We start from the raw sequence: 15681 nt of genomic DNA on the forward strand, positions 1-15681 counted from the left end.
TTGCCTCTCCATCCCACCCCTCTCCCCACTGGTGACCACTAGCTTGTTCTCTATCTGAGTCTATTCTATTTCTGTTTTGTTATGTTCATTTGCTTATTTTTTTTTGTTTTACATATAAGTGAAAGCATACAGTATTTGTCTTTCTCTGTCTCACATGCTTCACTTAGCATAATACCCTCCAGATCCATGTTGTTGCAAATGGCAAAATTTCATTCTTTTTTAGTGGCTGAGTAATATTCCATTGTATGTATATGTGTTTGTGTGTAAATATGTGTGTGTGTGTGTGTGTGTGTGTGTGTGTGTATCTCACATCTTCTTTATCCATTCAACCATGATGAACATTATTATGTGATAAATTTTCTCCAGATTTTTGGACAATTTTCTGAGAAGAGATTTCTGAAAGAGACATTGCTAGGAATAAAGATATACAAATTTTAGGAATAAAAATATAAATAAAAACACACATAAACACATGTGTTCCCAAATTATTTCCTAAGAAAGTATTATCAATTTTCACTTTCACCAGAAGGGACCATATGTATACATTACAAATAAGAGCTGTATGAAAAAAAAAAAAAAAAAAGAGCTGTCTGAGGTTGAAATGCTCTATCACATTTAACTGAATTATTTTGGCCCCTATTGTAGAGGAGTTTCCTATGAGGGGAAGTGGGACTGAATGACCCAAAAGGTACCTGCCATCTACAAGAGTCACTGACTAAAATCAATTGAACTACTACCAAGAGAACTGGCTATCCAGTTCTATTGGCTCCCCAAGAAGTTAGAATCTCAGCTCGCTTAAGTCACAATGCTCGCTGCCAAGGATACAGTCCCTGTCCTTGAAGAGCTACCTGTCTAGTGGAGTGCAGGTATTAAATAATTAATTTCAATATAATGGTATCTGATAATACCTGAGACATTTTCAAGGTATTATAGGGTCTCAGAAGAGGCCCTTAAGCAAAGAAAGGTGGGGAAAACATTGTAGACAAAAAGAAACAACATTATCAAATGTATGAAGGGGAAAACATGGCTTGTATGTTCTATGTGTGTGTCTACAAGTCATTAAGTTTTCTTTAAGGATAAAGTATTAAATGGAAAATGGTGTAAGCTTGTAGGATAGTCAGAGGCTAAGTCATGGAGGGCTTTATATGCCATACTGAGAAGCTTAAACTTTCTTTTATAAGCAGTGGAGAAATATTTGAGGTTTTAGAGAGAGTGATGCAGTCAGATGTCATGATAGATAATGTTTCTGACTGTGGTGGAAGAATGGATACATTTTTAATGAGGCAAGACCAGAAGCAAGGAGATCTGTTAGGAGACTTTTGTAATATCCTACTGAGGAAATGTAAAAGCTTAAATCAGGGCAATGGCAGTATGGAGGAATGGAGGGGAAGGAAAGGCTCAAAATTATGCTGGATGTCAATTGGGCAGGAGTTGATAATTGATTGAATGTGAGGGCTAATGGAAAGAAAATACTGCATAAAAATCAAGATAATAAGAATATCAAAGAATCAATGCCCAATAGGTTAACCGTAGAAGAGAGGTCCAGCCAGAAACATTACTGGCTGAAATATGCAGAATGAGTAGAAGGGGTAAGACCTAAGGGAGAACAATATGGAGGCTGCTGGAGTAATCCTTGTAATGGATGGCAGTGACTGGATTAATGCATTGCCTGTGAGGTGGAGAGAAGTAGATGGATATGAAGGATTTTAAGGAAGTGAGAATTGACAGAGCTTTTTGATGGATGGGATGTGGAGATGAAGGAGAGAGAAAATTAAAGGATGATTCCCAAGGTTTCTAACTTAGGCAACAGAGAGGATGGTGACACAATTTATTTGAGACAAGAAACTCCAGGAGAGGAGTGTGTTTGGGCTCTATTGATGAGTTTAATTATGAAAAAATTGAGCTTCAGTTCCTGTGAGACATAGCACACTAATTCATTTATTCCTTCACTCAACAAATATTTACTGAGTACCTACTATATGCCAGGTACTATGCTATATTCTGGGACTAGAGCAATGAAGACAGTCTAGTTTAAATTCAAGTAGACATGTTGATGAGCTTCCCAGGTGGCGCTACTGGTAAAGAACCTGCCTGCCAATGCAGGAGACAAAAGAGACGTGGGTTCGATCCCTGGGTCGGGAAGATCCCCTGGAGGAGGGCATGGCAACCCACTCCAGTATTCGTACGTAAAGAATCTCCTGGACAGAGGAGCCTGGTGGGCTACAGTCCATGGGGTCACAAAATGTAGGACAAGACTGAAGCAACTTAGCATGCATGCACAGACATGTTGGTATTTGAATGAAGCTAAGGATGAGTTTAAAGCTAAGTTATAGGTTTGGGACTCACTAGTGCATGAAATCATTCAGAGAGTCTCTAGAAAATGTTAATATGTGGGGCAGGGTTGAGGAAGAGGTACCAAAAAGAAAACTGAGAGGTAGTGGCCAGAGATAGGAAGGAAATCAGGAAATGTGGTATCACAGAAGCCAAGAGATAAGTCATTCAAAGATGGAGTGATGAATGTTTCTGACAGATCAGAGGAGAAAGTCACTGTCCATTGGATTTAGTGACAAGGTGCTCATTGGTGAGGTATGTGGGAATATCATCAGAATGATATGGGCAGAAACCAGTTGCTGTGGGTTTAGGAATGAATAGGAAAGGAAATGGAGATGGACTTTGTAGATAATATTTTTCCCCCAAATTTTAGCTATATAGAAAGCCCCTGAGCCAAGGCAAGAGCGTGCACAGCCTTCTGGAGCCCAAGCCTGGCAGCCATGGTGGTGGAAGGAGGAATGAAATGTGTCAAGGCCTTGCTCTATGTTCTTCTGCTGACCTGTTGCATCTGTGCAGTGGGACTGATTGCTGTGGGCTTAGGGGCCAAGCTCGACCTGAATCAGACCACTAACTGGGAGGCCACCCCTGAATCCCTGGTGCCCGTGGTCATCATCGCAATGAGTATATGCCTCTTCCTAGTGGCCTTTGTGGGCTGCTATGGGGCCTGGAAGGAAGACTACTGTCTTATGATCATGCTTGCCATCTGCTTGTCCCTAATCATGCTGGCGGAGGTGGCTGCAGTCGTTGCTGGCTATATGCTTGAAGATAAGGTGATGTCAGAATCTAATAAGGACTTCCAGCAGCAGATACAGAATTATCAAAAAAACAATCACATGTCACCGATTATGGACAGGATGCAGGAACATTTTAAGTGCTGCAGGGCAGCTAACTACACAGACTGGGAATACATCCTGCTCACGACCAAGCGAGTCCCTGGCTCCTACTGTGTCAGCATCACTAAAGGCTGTGGGATTAATTTCAGCATAAAGGAGATGCATGCTGAAAGCTGTGTGGCGAAGACGGGGGGCTGGCTGAGGAGCAAAGTGGTGATTGCAACGGGCTTGAGCATTGCCTTTATGGAGGTCCTGGTTATTGTCTTTGCCTGCTGCCTTGTGAAGGGCATCCGACATGGCTATGATGATGTCAGGGGTCTGGTCTCTTCAGCCCGCTTAACCAGGGCAGTGGGGTAGTATACTCCAGGTTTTTCAATTAAATGGATAATTTTTTAGACCAAAAACCGTGTTTCGACTCTAAAAGGGGAAAGTAACATCAATAATAGCTGGAAAAGGAATGTGGTGCCCCAAGTTACACAAACTGCAATGTTGAGGACACAGTCCTTTAGACTACCAAGTCTGTCTAAGATTTCTCATCCCAACTATTAATACAAGGAGTTGGGGTTCAACTACAAAGTTAGAAGAGTCCACACAAAATCACCCTCACTTCTGACACCAACTGTAACTTTGAGAGTTCCCCAAACACCTGTAAGCTTCAATAATTTATCAGAAAGATTCACAGAGCTCATTGAAACTTATTATACTCATAGTTTATTACAGGGAAAGGATACAAATTAGAACCAGCTAAATAAAGTAAATGATATGTAGGACAGAGTTTGGGAGGGTCATAGGTGAAGCCTCCATTGTTCTTAGGATGTATTACCTCCCCAGTATTAATGTGTGAAAATATGCACAGAGTACTGCCAACCTGTGAAGCTCACCCAGCTGTGCTATCAGAATTTTTATTGGAGCTTCAGTATGTAGATATGATTGATTGATTGGTCATCCATGTGGTTGAACTCTGTCTGCAGCTGTCCACTCCCAGGATATTGGGCTGATTTCACATGGTACTAGGGGCCTGCTTTGAATGACAAGGACAGTCTTATCACTTGGGAAATTCCAAGAGCTCAGAGTTTACTTCCCAGGAGCCAGGGATGTACATACTTCTTTTTGAGAAGGTCAAAGTCTTTATTATACAATGGAATCACGTGAAGATTTTTGGTTTTATAGTTATTTAGTCTTGCTTGAATGAATTAGGCTTGAGCATGTTTAAATGCTGATTAGTAATTGAGAACTTCAAGATTAAAGATAGTGGGCAGAGTTAAGATGGCAAGATTCTTGAGAAGGTAGGAAGGGATGGATTCATACAACGAGGGAACAGAGGCATTAGCCTTCTCCTACATAACAGCGGGGAAAGATGAAAGGATGAGGACTGACTTAACAAGGCATAAAAAAAGTCTTGACTAATGGCCTCTAATTTCTCTGTGAAGTAGGAGGCAAAATCATTTGTTGAGAATGATGGCCCAGGAGAAAGTCAGGAGTATGAGCAGCTGGAAATAGTTGCCATGGAGCAGGAAAACCCAGCAAGCTGGAAGACCTGAGCTAAGGGTCTCTTTGATACGTTAATATTGATGACCAGAAATTTATAGTGGCACCAATCTGCATGGTTTCAAAATAAGTACAGTGGTGCAGTTCAGGCTTAAAGGAGTCTGAGGAAGAGACTCAGAAATCAAATTTTGCAATCTTCCCAGTTTTAGGACAAGAAGAGTGAAGTCTCTAATAAAGCAAGGAGGTAGAGAGAATATCTGGAAACAAGTTAGAGGTTAACCTAAGCATGACCTAAGCACCTCCCAAAGACCCTTCCTCCAAATATCATTACCTACAGGGTTAGGGTGTCAACATGTGGATTTGGGGGACATCAATATTCAGACCATAGCAGGTATGATTATTCTCATTTTAGAGGTGAAGAAATTAAGGCTCAATATGCTTTGGTAACTTCACCCAGGTAAAAGATTCAGCAGCAGATATAGGATTTGAACCCATGTCTTAACAGGATTAATCCATAGCACCACAGAGACAGAAGGTCACTATTTACATAAGATTTCAGTTCAGAAAAACTCTTCACTGCTTTTATTTCCTATATTTAGAAATGAGTATTTTAGTTTTGTATTACTATTATTTGGGAAACAGTTGTTTCTATTTTGTTTCCCTAGCTTTTAGTAAACTTCCCTTTGAAAATATTAGTCTGTCTCTTCTTTGCTGAAGTAGAAGAAAAGATGTTTTCATTTTATTCCAATTACAGGGAGAAGTGAGTGCTCAGTCACTAGCATAGCTGTCCCACTCAGCTCAGCCATCATTATTCTGAAGCTCATTATTGCTCAGACCTTGTAAGGTTTGGATTTTACTGAGGAATCCCATTCATTATTTAGGGCATGTAGCAAAAATAGATTCTGATGAGTTAAATATAGAAAGTCCAGGCCATCATCTAGATGTCAGAGTCATAAAGAAAATGACAATGATTCATAGAGTGTCAGAATAGGAAGAAATTTCAAAAACCATCCTGTTCACTTCATTTTACAGACACAAGACCTGAGACCCAGAGTGGTTAAGTAATGTTCCAGAGGTCTCACTCAGGTAGTATGGAATAGACAGAGCCAAATCACCTGATTAAACTTCTTTTTTCTATCCTTAACATCACAGTGGCCAAAATTTGGTTTTGTCAGATTCCTACTCTCTGACTCAAGTCCAAAGTTCTTTTAATGTCTCTAACTTCCAAGTGGGCCACACAAATATCAGTCTCTTCTTTTGTTCTGTTGCTAGATTCAGTTCAGTTCAGTTCAATTACTCAGTCGTGTCTGACTCTTTGAGGCCCCATGGACTGCAACACCCCAGGCCTCCCTGTCCAGCACCAACTCCAGCAGCTTGCTCAAACTCATGTCCATCGAGTTGGTGATGCCATCCAACCATCTCACCCTCTGTCATCCCCTTCTCCTCCCACCTTCAATCTTTCCCAGCATCAGGGTCTTTTCCAATGAGTCAGTTCTTTGCATCAGATGGCCAAAGTATTGGAGCTTCAGCATCAGTCCTTTCAATGAACACCCAGGATTGATCTCCTTTAGGATGGACTGGTTTGATCTCCTTGCAGTGCAAGGGACTCTCAAGAGTCTTCTCCAACACCACAGTTCAAAAGCATCAATTCTTCAGGGCTCAGCTTTCTTTATAGTCCAACTCTCACATACATACATGACTACTGGAAAAACCATAACTTTGACTAGACGGACCTTTGTCGGCAAAGTAATGTCTCTGCTTTTTAAAATGCTGTCTAGGTTGCTCATCGCTTTTCTTCCAAGAAGCAAGCATGTTTTAATTTTATGGCTGCAGTCACCATCTGCAGTCATTTTAGAACCCAAGAAAATAAAGTCTCTAACTCTTTCCATTGTTTTCCCATCTATTTGCCATGAAGTGATGGGACCAGATACCGTGACTTTCATTTTTTGAATGTTGAGTTTTAAGCCAACTTTTTCACTCTCGTCTTTTCCTTTCATCAAGAGGCTCTTCAGTTCCTCTTTGCTTTCTGCCATTAGGGTGGTGTCATCTGAATATCTGAGGTTGCTAGATTAGAAACCAGGAAACTTTGAAGAAGAAGGGCAGAAGATGGGTGATAGCTCTCATGTACCTTTTCTGCCTTTTCCCTTACTCCTTTCTTTTCATTATTTTACCCCCAAAGATGTTTTCCAATGCTGGTAGAAGGGTTTATGCTTGGAGGTGTCTATCAGATATATACTGTGACAGTTTTAGAACATGGTCCCGAAATTCTTATATACTCCTCAAGAAGCAAAGTCTATATCCTGTATCCTTTAATAAGGGTTCTGTGAATGCTTGATTGCTAGAGTGTGGCAAAGGTGAGAGTGGCTCAGTTTCTGGGCCTGGGCCTTAAGAAACGGGCATGTTTTATTTTCTGTCTCTTGAGATGGTCATTCTTGAAACACAGCTACCATGTGTGAGAAAGCCAGCAACCCAAGGAGAAGCCTCAGTGAGCTATAGCTGGCAGCCATCACCACCTTGCCAGTCAGATGAGTGAGCCTCTTGTCTTCCTTGCAGAGCTCTACCCAAACTGCTGATCTGTGGATAAATAAATGGTTATTGCTGCTGCAAGCCACTAAATTTTGTTTTGTTTTGGTAGTGGTAAGGGGATTAAGTGGCAGAAAATAACTGGAACAGGTATTTCTACAAAAATGCTATATAACAAACCACCCCCTAACTCATTGGCTTTAAATAGCAGTCATTTATTCTCACAGATCTTCAGGTCACCTAGGGCAGCTCTACTCTGTGTGTGCTCATCTGGGAGGCCAGTCTGAGGGGCTATACTCTCTAGCACAAGCTCTTCTCATGAGATGGCAGGAGTCCAAGAGGAGAGTGAAAGACACAAGGCCCAAGCTCAGAACTTGCCACTGTAGCTTCTGCCAGCATACCACTGGCCAAAGCAAGTCACATGGCCAAGCCCAAAGGCAGGTGGTGAAGAAATATACTTTCTCCCTGTAATCAGAGGAGCTGTGAAGTGACACAGCAAAGAGGGGAAACAAGAAGGAGTGAAAAATTGGGAGCAATTGTGTGATCTACCATAGTGAATAGAACTCAGCAACTTTGGGCTGAAATATCTCTGTTAATTTTAAAGCATTAATAGATTGTCTGAGATCTACTACCAGGATGTTTTACTGATTTTAGAAAATTTAAGAATAAAATTAAAGTAAATTCAAGAAGAAGAAAAAAAGAATTCATATGCACATTTTTAACCTTGAGTGGGCTGAGAAAAATACTTAACTAAGAAAAAACAGCTACTAGAAAAATGCAATTGCCTTGTTTCCTGCCTAAACTGCACTGTGCAATATAATCTGGAGATAAATACTCTTTTGCCTTTGTAAATCAGATTCTCTCAAGGGAAGTGTTTACTGCATTCCCAGTAAAATCATGGGTTTCCCATGAGAATAAAAATACTATCTTTAGGGAATAGCATAAAGACATATTATTTTTCTTTGCCTTTCTATAGCTACTGAAAATTAAATTGGGAAGCTAACTTATACTCTTTGAATGTTTCTTTTTTAATTTAATTCTTATTTTATATTGGAGTATAGTTGATTTACCATGTTGTATTTGTTTCAGGTGTACAGCAAAGTGAATCAGTTACACATATATGTATATCCATTCTTTTTCAGATTCTTTTCCCATATAGGTTATTACAGAGTACTGACTAGAGTCCCCCGTGCTATACAGTGGACCCTTGTTGATTATCTATTTTATATATAGTAGTATATTACTAATCCCAAACTCCTAATTTATCCCTCCCCCTACCTTTCCCCTTTGATAACCAAAAGTTTGTTTTTTAAGTCTACAAATCTGTTTCTGTTTTATAAATAAGTTCATTTATATAATTTTTTTTGGTTCCACATGTAAGTGATATCATATATTTGACTTTGACTTAACTTCACTCAGTATGATAATCTTTAGGTCTATCCATGTTGCTGCAGATGGCATTATTTCATTCTTTTTATGGCTGAGTAATATTCTATTGTGTATATATATATATATATATATATATACACACACCACATTTTCTTTATTCACTCATCTGTTGATGGTCACTTAGGTTGCTACCATGTCTTGGCTATTGTAAATAGGGCTACAGTGAATATTGGGGTGCATGTATCTTTTCGAATTATGACTTCCTCCAGAAAGTGTCCAGGAGTGGGTTTGCTGGGTTATATGCTAGCTCTGTCTTTAGTTTTTGAGGAACCCTCATACTGTTCTCCATAGTGGCTGCACCAATTTACAGTGCCACCAACAGTGTAGGAAGGTTCCCTTTTCTTCACACCCTCTGGAGCACTTACTGTTTGTAGAGTTTTTAATGATGTCCATTTTGACTGATATGATGTGAATGTTTCCTTTTAGAGAATCTGATTTTGGCTAACAAGGAACTACATTTCCCAGAATTCCCTTCTCTGCATAGTTTTTTGTTAATATGGATCACTAGAGACATTTTGTGGCTCCCCAGGTGGTGCAGGGGTAAAGAATCCGCCTGCCAATACAGGAGACACGGGCTTAACCCCTGGGTCAGGAAGATACCCTAGAGAAGGATGTGGCAACCCACTCTAGTATTCTTGCCTGGAAAATTCTATGGATAGAGGAGCCTGGCAGGCTACAGTCCATGGGGTCACAAAGAGTCGGACATGACTGAGTACACACAGAGACATTTTGGGTAAGATTTGAATGGTGGAAATAAAGCAACATACATATTCTTTTTTATACTTGGAAAGACAGTGCATGGTCACAGTGCTCTTGCAATGCCCACATGGTGTTGCTGATCTGATAGCTCACCTTCTTGGTGTGGGGCAGCAGATGGGTTCACAGCTCCTCCAGGTGCTGCCAGACACTCTACAGCTTCTTCAGTCCTAAGACAGTATATGCAGCTTCTGGGACAACAGTAAGGTCTGCTCCTTCTACCTACCTCTTCAGCTTCTCTGATACCTGCATCAAGTCTGTGTACAGCTTTGTGATAAAGGGTGTCAGGTTCTCCTTCATGTCAATCCATCACTGACTAGAGGCTTGAGGGCCGTTAAGAGACTGATATAAGTTCTAGTTAGTCCTCAACTTCCAGCTTTCCTTCTGGGCTGCCTGTTTTGAATTTAGACCCAGTGCCTGGTGCAGAAGCAACAGCCAAACAAAAACTAATCAGCTTCCTTGATTATATAAGGTCAAATTCCTGTAATAACTTTCTTATTTAACATAATTGCTTACGGTTTTGCTTCTCTGATCAAACACTGACAAATACAAGTTGTTGTTGTTGTTTAATCGCTCAGTCATGTCTGACTCTGTGGCCCCATAGACCACAGCATGCCAGGCTTCCCTGTCCTTCAGCATCTCCCGGAGCTTGCTCAAACTTATGTCCATTGTGTCAGTGATACCATCCAACCATCTTGTCTTCTGTCATCCCCTTCTCCTCCTGCCTTCAATCTTTCCCAGCATCAGGGTCTTTTCTAGTGAGTTGGCTCTTTGCATCAGGTGGCCAAAGTATTGGAACTTCAGCTTCAGCATCAGCCCAATGAATATTCAGGGTTTATTTCCTCTAAGATTAACTGGTTTGATCTCCTTGCTGTCCAAGTAACTCTCAAGAGTCTTCTCCAACACCACAGTTCAAAAGTATCAATTCTCCTGCACTCAGCCTTCTTTATGATCCAACTTTCACATCCATACACAACTACTGGAAAAACCATAGCTTTGACTATATAGACCTTTGTTGGCAAAGTAGTGTCTCAGCTTTTTAATATGCTGTCTACGTTTGTCATAACTTTTCTTCCAATGAGCAAGCATCTTTTAATTTCCTGGCTGCAGTCACCATCTGCAGTCATTTTGGAGCCCAAGAAAATAAAGTCTGTCACTGGTTTCTATTGTTTCCCCATCTATTTGCCATGAAGTGATGGGACCGGATGCCATGATCTTTTCTTTTTAGAATGTTGAGTTTTAAGCCAGATTTTTTACTTTCTTCTTTCACCTTCATCGAGAGACTCCTTAGTTCCTCTTGGCTTTCTGCCATAAAGGTGTTGTCATCTGCATATCTGAGGTTATTGATATTTCTCCTGGCAACCTTGATTCCAGCCTGTGCTTCATCCATCACAGCATTTCTCATAATGTACTCTACATATAAGTTAAATAAGCAGGGTGACAATATACAGCCTTGATGTACTCCTTTCCCAATTTTGAACCATCTCTTTGTTCCATGTCCAGTTCTGACTGTTGCTTCTTGACCTGCATACAGGTTTGGCAAACAAATGCAAGAACCTTATGTGAAACTCAATATGATTTATCTTTTCTAATATTTTTTTCCAAATACCCAAGTCTTTTAGCCTATAGTAAATACTTACTAGATGCCAAGTACTTTGGTAGGCACTAAAGGAAACAAAATGAATAAGATAGTTGATTCCTGCCCTGTTAAGCTCAGTTGGGTCCCCATATATATTGCAGAGTTATGTAAAGGAACCAGTAGAACTGTTAAATACAGAGAATATTATTATCCAACTCCTAGAACAAACCTTGGTGCTCTAGTGATTTCTCTGTAACCTGTGATATGTATCTAGGTACAGTGGAATTGCCTGATGACATGTGTATGACACTAGGGAAAAGGATAACATGGTACTTAGTTGTTGTGACATCCCAGTGATGTCGCTCAGTTGTGTCTGACTCTTTGCGACCCCATGGACTGTAGCCTACCAGGCTCCTCCATCCATGGGATTTTCCAGGCAAGAATACTGGAGTGAGTTGCCATTTCCTTCTCCAGGAGATCTTCCCAACGCAGGATTTGAACCTGGGTCTCCGGCATTATATGCAGACGCTTCACCATCTGAGCCACCAGGGAAGTCAACGTCACAGTCTTAAGTGGCCTGGAAATGTAAAACCAATCTTTCCCATGCCCAGAGGATAATAATAGAAACTATATAAAAATAGTATTGCTAATAAAATAATATAGGTTGAGAGGGTAGAAATTCAGCTTTCTCACTGGAGCAAAGAAGATGATCTCCCTGTATCTGACATCTGGTAGCAGAGGGATGAGGGGCTGTGCATGCTGCAGGCTACAGGGAAGTTCATCACCAAACTTAGTGCCCCTGGGAGGAGGCGCAGATACCCACATGACTTACCTTAATAGAGGAGGAGGAAGCTGTGATGATGCTGTTCCCTGTAGCAATGACTTCTGTACACATATTTCTAAAGATAAAAATGGTCTCATAATTGATTAAATATACAATCATATGTCCATGCCATGTAATACTGTGCAGCCGTTAAAAAAAGAGTGAGGTAGTTGTATGTGGACTGGTGATGGGAAAAACAAGACATGTTAGTCAGTCAAACAAGGGGCCAGCTGTGAATAGTGTGCTACCATTTGTATTTATAAAGGAATAAAAAATAGGCTATATACATATTTACTTGTATAAGTACAGAAAATCTTTGTTGTTGTTTAGTTGCTTCAGTCATGTCCAACTCTTTTCAACCCCATGGACTGTAGCCCGCCAGGCTCCTCTGTCCATGGGCTTTCCCAGGCAAGAGTACTGGAATGAGTTGCCATTTCCTACTCCAGGGATCTTCTGCATTGGTAGGCAGATTCTTTACCACTGAGCCACCTGGGAAGCCCTACGGAATATCTTTGGAAGTATTCTAAAAACCAGTAACGTTGGTTGCCTCTGGAGGGGAGGACAGGTAGGATAGGGGACAGGAGTAAGAACAAGACTTTGTACCTAATACTCTTACAACTTTTTCATTTTGTGCCATGTGAATTTAATACTCATTCAAAAAATAAAGGAAATAAAATGTAAAATTAGAAAGAAAATAGCCTAGTAAATGTAAAGACATTTGGAAGATAACTCACCCCTCTTGCAAGCCCCACAGAAAACTGGTACTAGAGAGGGTGAGAAAGCATCCGCTGGCCCTGCTACTTACAGCGGCAGTAGCAGTTGCCAGGTTTGACCAGTCGCCAGGTTTCCAAGTACAGGGAAATGAGGGCTTGCAAAAGAAGTAGCTTGCAAACAATATGGCATTGATCCTATTTGGGGTGAAGAGGTCAAGGGGAATTATTCACAGTGAAAGCCATTACAAAAGACCACTGCAACTTATTTGGTAGAGCTAATGGCTCCTCTTTTGACTAGTTCCCCAACATAATGAGGAATCTGGAAGCTTGGGAGATCTTTTTTGAAGACCACCCCATCCATTTGCCACATAAACTATCAAAAACAAAACAAAATGCAACTGTGAATCTGAACATCCTCTAGAGAGGCTAAGGTGTGTGTTAGTACTGGAACAACTGAAAACTCCTGCCAGCTAAGAGCTAAGAGCAGAGTTACTTGTTAACCACCTCAGGAACACACTCAGTCAGCAGAATGGAGCCTTGTATGACAGAGCCTCAGGGCTTAAAAAAGTTATTGAAGGGGAGAATCCCATTAGAACCTTCTGGGGACTAGTTCACACACTCTCACATCACACCGCATACCTCAGAGAGCACAATTCCCATCTTTTAGGAGAAATCAGCCTCTCATTTGCTTTCTCAATCACATGTATTTCCACCTTCATGTCTGTCAAACTACCAACACAGAAATTCCAAATGCAGCCACCTTTTCATCTGGAAGAGAAAAAGGCAGCCAAAGTGCTCAGTCTCTTGTCACAAAATACCCCAGGTCCCAGAGTCAAGAAAGCACATATTTTCAGCAGAAAATGTTCAGCCCAGCCCTGTCAGGATTGCAGTCCTGCTATTATGCGTGTTTGAAATGTTGAGAAGGAAAGGGGAGATGAAAGAACTTGGGACCCTCAGGCACATCGGAAGTCATCCCACCTCAATTAGTTTTTCCTCCACCCTGTCACCTGGTTTAAGGGGGACATGAAAGGAAACTGCAGCTGCAGGATGCCCCTTTGCCCATCCCCCATCCAGTCCAACCTACTTTCATCTCTTGCCCTAAAAAATAAATAGGACAGTGTGAGAATAGAGGAGTAAAAGAGACACTGGGTCACAAACCTCATTTTCTACCTCAACTCTTGCTCTTTTGTTTTAAGATTTTACCTGGACCTTACTCCCCTGCATTCTTGATCCTTCTTTTAAGAAATCCTGAGTTTATTTTCCCAAGTCAGAATAAAATACTCAAGGCAGAAAATGCTCTGTAATGCAAAACACATCAACCTTCTTTTCAGGGCATGGTTTTACGCAACTAGAGTATGTTTGAGCTGCAGGAGAACTTAGACATCATTTTTCAAATCTCTTATTTGGGGGCAACTGAAACCCAGAAAAGTTAGTCAACTTGTCCAAGCTAGCTGCTGAACCAATAGTAGGAAGGAGGTTGTCTGACTCCTATCAAGGAGGTCTATAAATAGACTTCAAAGTGAGAATTATATTTTTTATTCTTTTTTTATGCTGCATACTTTATGTTGAATTTTGAACATACCAAAATAATACTCCGTATTGAAAGTCATTTATCTAATGATATTAACTACTCACAGCACACAGTTAAGAATCAGAAAGCAACTTAAAAAGATTAGATACTCCAAATAAATGTATTTGAGCTTATGTACTAAGTTTCTTTACTCTGAATATAAGAAATGTCCTCAAACTTTCCCTCGGAGTCTATTTACTCTAACTTTGCGCACAGTTCTACCTAGCTTAGGTATTTGATTTTCTTCATTCACTTGTTTAATCATCCATTGAACCCTTGCCCCAGACCAGGCACTGTACTTGGAGATTGCAGGTTTAAAGACAAATAAGGCACAGCCTTGGAGCTTACATTCTGGAATTGTAAACCTAAAATTCCAAGGCAATATGCTTGTATGGGGGTCAGTGCAGGTACTGTGAGGCCACGCAGTCCAGCCTGGGAGAGTCAGAGGAGACCTCACAGAGCAGGTGAAATCTGTGCTGGGGCTGGGAGGGCAAGCAGGTGTTTACATTCTAGGCAAATGAACAGTATGGAAAAGGTAAGGGACCCAGAGGAGTGTCATGTCTTCCAGTAAATACAGGTATATTTTATGACTAGAGAATAGGATAAGTTCAAGAATTGGTGGGCTTGTATACCACTCCCAGGAGTTTAGATTTTGTCCTGAAGGCGATACAGAATCAAACAAGACTGAACATTAAATTTGCCTGTTTGAAAGAAAACTTTAGGAGCTTGTGGCGAATGGGTTGAATACATAGGAGCCTGTGGTACTGACCTCAGAGGATTTCTTCAGAAAGTTTGTTTCATAGTGCTTGTGAGAGATGGGACCTGAGTAAACTTGAGAGCATTTTAGGGGACAGAGTTATGAGAAATATTGGTCTTGAAGGCAGAAGGTGAGGAAAATGCAGGAGATGAGAATGACTCCCATATTTCTAGCTAGTTTCCCCACATTACATTATGCCCTTCTTTCCTAGTAATAGAAGCTTTGAATTTTAATGGGAATGGAAGAAGCCCTTATTTCCCAGTCTCCTTTGCAGCCAAGTAACTTAATTCTGGCCAGTAGCTGTACATGAAAGTGGTATGTGAATGTCCCAAGATGAGTCCTTAATGGGAAGGAGCATGCCCTTCTCTTCCTTTTTGATGACTGGAATTCAGCCATAATTACGGGAGGTAGAGCAGCCATTTTGGAAGATAAGGAGGAAACTGCATATAGAGGAAGGCAGAGGGCAGAGGGTCTCTTATGTTTACAGAGCTGCCAAATCAGCCCTGAAGTACTCTCATTTACATGCAAGAAAAAATAAATTTCTTTTTTGTCTAAGCCACTGTTCTTTTGGGTTTCTGTGGCTCACAGCCACAATGAATCTTAAAACAGATAAGCAAACAGATGGTGAAACGATGGATTGAGAAGGTGAATGAAAGGAAGAATAAATTTGGGAGAGAGGAAGAATATAAATTTGGATAGGTCAATGCTGAATTGTGTACTGAACTTCCAGATAGAAATATCAAGCCAGCAGTCACCTCTCAGTTCAGTTCAGTTCAGTTGCTCAGTGTCCAACTCTTTGCAACCCCATGGACTGCAGCAAGCCAGGCTTCCTTGTCCTTCACCATCTTCCAGAGCTTGC

The 15681-nt window shown here is 40.9% G+C and overlaps 1 pseudogene; it reads left to right on the forward strand.

Moving 5' to 3' along the window:
* Positions 1-814: 814 nt before the first annotated feature.
* LOC539562 (CD63 antigen pseudogene) lies at positions 815-3569 on the forward strand (annotated as a pseudogene).
* Positions 3570-15681: the final 12112 nt, after the last annotated feature.

The sequence above is a fragment of the Bos taurus genome, chromosome X (genome assembly GCF_002263795.3).
Source record: "Bos taurus isolate L1 Dominette 01449 registration number 42190680 breed Hereford chromosome X, ARS-UCD2.0, whole genome shotgun sequence".
NCBI classification, from domain to species: Eukaryota; Metazoa; Chordata; class Mammalia; order Artiodactyla; family Bovidae; genus Bos; species Bos taurus.